The sequence below is a fragment of the Trachypithecus francoisi genome, unplaced genomic scaffold (assembly GCF_009764315.1).
Source record: "Trachypithecus francoisi isolate TF-2019V2 unplaced genomic scaffold, Tfra_2.0 Contig00516, whole genome shotgun sequence".
Lineage (NCBI taxonomy): Eukaryota > Metazoa > Chordata > Mammalia > Primates > Cercopithecidae > Trachypithecus > Trachypithecus francoisi.
Genome location: NW_022680692.1, coordinates 24,846 through 31,773, shown reverse-complemented (window position 1 = coordinate 31,773; position 6,928 = coordinate 24,846). Strand labels below are relative to the sequence as shown.

The 6,928-nt window shown below is 40.8% G+C and overlaps 1 pseudogene; it reads left to right on the top strand.

Annotated features, from left to right (window-relative positions):
• Nucleotides 1–3,414: 3,414 nt before the first annotated feature.
• LOC117084955 lies at nt 3,415–6,111 on the top strand (annotated as a pseudogene).
• Nucleotides 6,112–6,928: the final 817 nt, after the last annotated feature.

Sequence of the window (6,928 nt, the reverse complement as noted above, 5' to 3'; positions counted from 1 at the left end):
TGTAATCCCAGCACTTTGGGAGGCATAGGCGGGTGGATCACCTTAGGTCAGGAGTTCAGGACCAGCCTGGCCAACGTGGTGAAAACCTGCCTCTACTAAAAACACAAAAACTAGCCAGGTGTCATGTTGGCTACTTGGGAGGCTGAGGCAGGAGAATAACTTGAACCCAAGATGCAGAAGTTGCAGTGAGCCAAGTCACACCACTGCACTCCAGCCTGGGTGACAAAGTGAGACTCCACCTCAAAAAAAATAAAATAGTAAAAAAAAAAAAAATGAAAACACAAATCTTTCCATTTAATAAGCACTGGTTGAAGACAAATACAGGGCCTGTTTTTCTAGAATCATCTGGCCTTTCTAAGCCTTGCAAATGAAACTGAATTTCTCACTTGATATTTGGCTATGACTTGCAATCATGAAAACCAAGAATTGTGTTATGTCACTGTGTATTGCTACCTGAATTCCACACTAGACTGGGATCAAGGGTTGACTCTTTCATGATTTGCTCCATAACCTGTGTACTTCTTTTCCCATACCAAACTAAGCTTTTTTCTAGAGTTCTACAATTTACAGTTACTAGACAAGTGTGGTTCTGAAAAATGTAACCTCTGGATTAGCAGCACCAGCAGAACCTGAGAAATTTTTATAAGTGCAAATTCTCAGGCCCCACCCTGGACCTGGTGAATCAGAAACGCTGGAGTAGGGCTCAGCAATCTGTGCTGCAGTAATCCCTCCAGGTGTTCAAGAACCTCTGGCATACAGCAGGTAGAAAAATGTTTTCTTCTGTAGGTCCAAAGCCAGGGATACCATATGTTCTGTCTTGATATGAAACAATGACATGCAACTAAAAGACATAAATCTCCTTCCTACTCCCACCCTCCATCCGATGTGAGTTATGAGTTTTATGAGTTAAACAAGAAAACAAGCGGCAATCATAGATTCTGTCTAAAAAAGGTATTTACAAGTGTCAGTTCTCATCCAGCCTGATCTCACTCAATACCATTTACACCCTCTTACCTCTCAAGTTTTTTAAAAAGTGCCTTCACAATGTAAGTCTCAGGCACACTAGCAGTTCTATAACAAAACACCAAGTAGATCAGAATGTCCAAACTTAGTAGAAAAGAAAAGTGGCATCATTGGCTATATTTTCATATTGCATTCCACAGGAAATGTAAGTTTTGAATTCTTTTCACCTTCACACTTCCAAGTTAATAGAATTAAATCAGAATACTCCTTTCTTTCAAGGCCTCTAGCCAGGCAAAGTTTTACTGTATTACTTCTTGCTTTAAATGGATATAAAGCAGAGTCCTGGTAGGCACATTTTCTATGCCTGCAAAGTCACAGAACTAAACAGTTCCATCTGTTCAATATTAACAAAAGTCCTGTAAACCTTATGGTGAGTGTAATACTCCAGCACTAGCACTAAAGCCTCAAATATGAAAAGATACCAAGAACTCCACTAGCAAAAAAAATGAGCTCTTGTCAGGAGCGGTAGTTCCCACCTGTAATCCCAGCATTTTGGCAAGCCAAGGTGGGAGGATCACTTGAACTCAAGTTCAAAACCAACCCTGGCAGCATAGTGAATTCACATCTCTACAAAAAGTTTTAAAAATTATCTGGGCATGGTGGCACACACCTGTAGTCCTAGCTGCTTGGGAGGCTGAGGTAGGAAAGTTGCTTCAGCTCAGGAGTACGAGGCTGTGGTAGCTATGATCATGCCACTGCACTCCAGCCTGGGTGACAGAGCAAGATCTAGATAATTATAGTCTGTCCTGCTCCTGTTTACATTAAAATCATTAAATTAAAATGCTTTCAAACAGCAGGATAAAAATTAAGTGAAAAGTGACTTTGGAGGTTGGCCAGAAAATAGGCAATGGAGAAACAGGTACTTCCCACAAGAATTAAAATGACCAATAAGCATATAAAAAAAATTCAAAGCCAGGTGTGGTGGCTCATGCCTGTAATCCCAGCACTTTAGGAGACCAAAACGGGTGGATAACACTAGGTCAGGAGTTTGAGACCGGCCTGACCAACATGGTGAAAACCTGTCTCTACTAAAAACCACAAAAATTAGCCAGGCATGGTGGTGGGCATCTGTAATCCCATCTACACAGTGGGCTGAGGCAGAAGAATCATTTGAACCCAGGGGGTGGAGGTTGCACTGAGCCGAGATTGCACTGCTGCACTCCAGCCTGGGTGATAGAGCAAGACTCCATCTCAAAAAAAAAAAAAAAAATCTAAAACACTAGAAACCAAAGAAGTGTAATGAAAACAATGAGATTTTCTCCTTAAATACCAGCAAAGAGGACAAATGGAAGGGGGACACTGGAGCTCTGCCCCTTTTGGTGGGAGTATAAACTGAACCAATTTTTCTGCAGGATAATTTGAAAATTTCTATTAAAAATCTTAAAACTGTTATATGTTATTTTCCTCCAGAAACTCTATTTCTAGGAATTCAGCCCAAAAATGCTTGCTTGCATCCATTAAAAAAATATATAAGAAAATTTGCTTCTGTGGTGGCAATAACTTAACATACATTGAGCTTTTAAAAATGATGATGCCAAGAATATATTTACTGACATAGAAATATGCCCAAAACATAGTGACAAAAGACTATATATTATGATTCCACTTTTTAAAATGTTTATATGCATACAAAAATATACAAAGCAATAAACCGGAATGTTTTGATTGGCAAAATTAAAGACTTTTCTTCATATTTGGTCTTCCAAATTATTACAAAAAGAATGTGATTTTCTTTATAATCAGGGAGAAGTATTCTTTTCATTTATTTATATTTAAATTTTTTCTTTTCCTTATTTTTTCTCATGTATGTATCGCATATACTCTAGAGAGCTTGAATCCCTACTTCTTGAGGTCAATCAGACCATTCCTGTCTCTAGCTACTTGCCTTTTTTGGACATTTCAAATAAACGGAATTATACTATATGTGGTCTCATGTCTGGCTTTTTTACTTAGCTAATGTTTTTCAGGTTGGTCCGTGACATATAACAGGTTTTGGTACTTTGTTCCTTTCATTACTGAGTAGAAGTCCATTGATGGATACAGCACATTTTGTCAGCAGGTAACATTTAAAACTTCAATTTCAACTTCCTGTGGTTTAAATGAATCCCTCAGAACACAGAACTTACAGGGAAAGCTGCTGTGCATGTCAAAATAACTACTTATCAGAACCAGCTTTGTCATAAGGAGCCTGAACTGTTGCAGACATTTTCATCATTTTGCAACTTCTTTTTTTACAAGCAACTTTTGAAGCACATCAGGAATTTTGAAGCATCTGATACATCCATCGAATAAGTATGGGCATGTGTCTGAGTGGACAAGTGAAACCACTTATGCTACACTGCATATTTTTTCCTCCCCCAGACTGGACCAGGGAATCTCTCAGTTTAGAGTATGCTGTCTCCATTGACAAAGCGGAACAGTATTAAAGACCCTGCTGCCTTTGTTATGCAGATTCAGAGGGGAGGCCCAACAGCAAGGGTGAAGAGGAAAAAGAGAGGGGAGCTTGTGGAACAGGAAGCCCCCCAAGGTCCAGGCATGACTCCCAGCTGTTGAGGATATTGTGGATGGGGAAGTGCTGATGGTGTCCTGAGACAGCCTAGCACCTCCATTGGGCCCAGAAGGTCTTGACTTTGGATGCTTACCCATGTTCCAGAAGTGTTTTAAAGCTGTTTTGGCTTTTGTTCTTTTCCTAAATAATCATTACTTGGTAGTTACTTATTAATCTTTCTTTGGGAGAGGGATGGGGCTTTAAAACTGAAGAACATAATTTTCATTAAAATATCAAAAATGGAAAAAAGTTACTTTGGAAACAATTTGCTATACAAACCAAATGGCAGCTGTTGAGGATCTCAGTAAAATAAATGTTAAATGCATTTGTTGCTGTTAGAAGAAATAAAGAAATAAAAATTTAGAAGAAATAAAGAACAAAATGCATTTGCTGGCAGTGGTACCATTTGCCTAAGTTTGGGTCGCTGTGTCATCATACTGTGGTGGGGGGTATGTGTGGTGTATTTGTGTGAAACTTTTCATCTCAGGCTGGATCATAATCTTAGCTGCAGTTTTCCTTCCAAATAGGGTTACAAAGTAGTAAAACATGGGCTTGGAAGAGACATACCTGAGTGAATCAGCACAGCTTACAGAAAAACCCAATAAAACTAACTTTTATTAATCCTGAGGTAGGTTTTTGAAACAACAGATAAAATTATTATTATTTTTTTTTTTTTTGAGACGGAGTCTCGCCCTGTCGCCCAGGCTGGAGTGCAGTGGCCGGATCTCGGCTCACTGCAAGCTCCATCTCCCGGGTTTACGCCATTCTCCTGCCTCAGCCTCCTGAGTAGCTGGGACTACAGGCGCCCACCACCTCGCCCGGCTATTTTTTTTTTTTTTGTATTTTTTTAGTAGAGACGGGGTTTCACCATGTTAGCCAGGATGGTCTCGATCTCCTGACCTCGTGATCCGCCCGTCTCGGCCTCCCAAAGTGCTGGGATTACAGGCTTGAGCCACCGCGCCCGGCCAAAATTATTTACTCTAAGAAGCTGATTATGATTTTGAATCAATAATACATACTGTCTTGACCCTTTTATATATATATAGAAACAGAGGTTTCATCCAGAGAACACCAAAACAGTGATTTTTTTTTTTTTTTAAGACAGGGTGTCACTCTGTTGCCCAGGCTGGAGTGGAGTGGTGGATCTCAGCTCACTGCAGTCTCGACCTCCCACCTCAGTCTCCCGAGTAGCTGGGACCACAGGTGCCACCGCACCTGGCTAATTTATTGTATTTTTTTGTACAGATGGGGTTTTACCAAGTTGCCCAGGGTGGTCTCAAACTTTTAGGCTCAAGCAGTTCACCCACTTCGGCCTCTCAAAGTGCTGTGACTATAGGCATGAACCACTGTGTCTAGCCTGTGACTTTTTAAAACATAAGTTCAAGCATCTCTTCTTAACCCCTTTAATTGGAAGTATCTATTCTCTCATTCTCATCTTTGGTGTTCCCCTAGAGTTCACAGCTGTCTGGATGTACAACGTATACTTCAAGTCAAGGCTGGGTGCAGTGGCTCATGCCTATAATCGCAGCACTCCAGGAGTCCAAGGCAGGCAGATTGTTTGAGTCCAGGAGTTCTAGACCAGCCTGACCAACAGGGAGAAACCCCATCTCTACTAAAAATACAAAAATTAGCTGGGTGTGGGGGTGCATGCTTGTAATCCCAGCTACTCAGGAAGCTGAGGCAGAAGAATCACTTGAACCCAGAAGGTAGAGGTTGTGGTGAGTTGAGATCATGCCATCTCACTCCAGCCTGGGCAACAAGAGTGAAACACCTTCTCAAAACAAACAAATAAAACAAAACATAAAAACAAGAACAACTTTCTCCTACCTAACCTACTGAATGAAACCCAGATCATTTCCTGTTTCTCCCAGTTACAAGGCACTGTTACAAGGTTCAGACTATCCAGAAATAAAAAGACTGGAAATAGGAAAGGTTATGCATTTGTGGAGTTTTAGTCTGGAGGATGTTGCCAAGATAGTTACTGAAACAATGAATAACTACTTGTTTGGTAAAGGACTCTTGGAGAGTCATTTCATGCAACCTGAAAAAGTACAGAAAGAACCCTTTCAAGACTGGAATATTCCATTTAAGCAGCCATCATATCCATCAGTGAAACATATAATCAGAATTGGCACTTACACAAAAGCTATGGATGGAGGAGCAATTTAAAAAGAAAGAAGGATGACTCGGGAAGAAATTACCTTAAAATTGATGATGATTTTCTTCTTTTATTTTACAGAAAATGGAAAGTATTTCAAAAATGAATCATCAGACATCTACAAAAGGCCAGGTTTTACATAAGAAGAAAAAGGTTTTAGGCACTCCTAACTCTCCTGAGAAGACTGTGGATACCCAGGGCCCCACACCGGTTTGTACATCAACATTTTTGGAGAGCTGAAAATCTGAAGTGGCTGAAATGAACGCAGATGGAGATAATGAAATAGTTTTCAAACAGCCCATATCCTGTGTAAATGAAGAAATACAAAAGACAAACACCTACACATTCACAGAAAAAAAGATGAAGAAAAAGCAATCAGTGATTTTCAATGTATTATATATAAGATTTCTTCTGAAAAACATTTTTATGAGAAACATACAAAAAATTAGCTGGGTGTGGTGGCCCATGAGGCTAGTCTCTTCTACCCAGGAGGCTGAAGTGGGAGGATCACCTGAGCCCAGGAAGTTGAAGCTACAGTAAGCCATGATTGCACCACTGCTCTTCAGCCAAGTCAAGTCATTACATTTGTCTTAACCTATTCTAGGCTGGCTTAAGTGGGATTTGTAATTAAGAATACAATAGGCAATCTCACAGACATCTAAATACAGAACTCAAAATAGGACAACACCATGGAAGGACTGGGCTGGGAGGTTATTTTTCCCTCCTGCAGACCTTCACTCTGGACTTCTGCTCCATGCTTGTGCTTTGTTCTGCGGATGAACATTTGGCACGTGCTCCAGGCTCCTCCAGCCTCTGAGGCTTTGGCTTGCCCTGGCAGTACCCCTGGTCCCAGTGTTACTGGACCTTTCCATACAGATGCTTCTCTGCAAAAAATCTATCCAACACTCTCTGTGTCATTTCCAATGAGCAGGAGAGAATCTGGTCTGCCTAGCAATGAGGGTGGGAGTTCCCTAGTTGTCCCTGGATTTGTAGTGCTGCCCTTTCCAAAGACTAGAGGAGGAGCTGTATATACAAAAAGAGGGAGGGGAATCAGTAATACAGTCTACTTCAACAAGAAAATATAAAGTAGAGGCGGTGGCTCATGCCTATAATCCCAGCCCTTTAGGAGGCTGAGGCAAGTGGATCACTTGAGCTCAGGAGTTCGAGACCAGACTAGGCAACATGGCAAAACCCCATCT